The sequence below is a fragment of the Echinops telfairi genome, unplaced genomic scaffold, assembly GCF_000313985.2.
Source record: "Echinops telfairi isolate 266 unplaced genomic scaffold, ASM31398v2 ScPeMD7_7412;HRSCAF=8450, whole genome shotgun sequence".
Lineage (NCBI taxonomy): Eukaryota > Metazoa > Chordata > Mammalia > Afrosoricida > Tenrecidae > Echinops > Echinops telfairi.
In genome coordinates this window covers 3,648,100-3,648,440 of record NW_022111312.1, presented here as the reverse complement: position 1 = coordinate 3,648,440, position 341 = coordinate 3,648,100, and positions in this window count along the sequence as shown.

The following is a 341-nucleotide window of genomic DNA, read 5'->3' as shown; positions in this document are numbered from 1 at the left end:
GAACCAGATCCTGAATCCCTTGTAGCTTCCCTGGGGTTCTACGAACCCCTGGATGAATGGCCACACAGATGCGCTTGATAGCAGAGGGCAGGGCCGGCTGTGGGCAGACCAGGGGAGAAGCTCTTTTAATCACCCAAGTGAAAGATGTGTCAGGCCCTTATAGTCTCTGGTGGTATAGCGGTTACAAGTTGGGTTACTAATTGCAAGGTTATCAGTTCAACCCCACTGGGTGCTCCTCGGGACAAAGACAGGGCTTTCTACTCCCGTTAACAGTTACAGTCTCCCCTGCCCCTCCCCCCAGGAGAATTTATTTCAAAGGACGGCATTGAATCTGCAGCTCC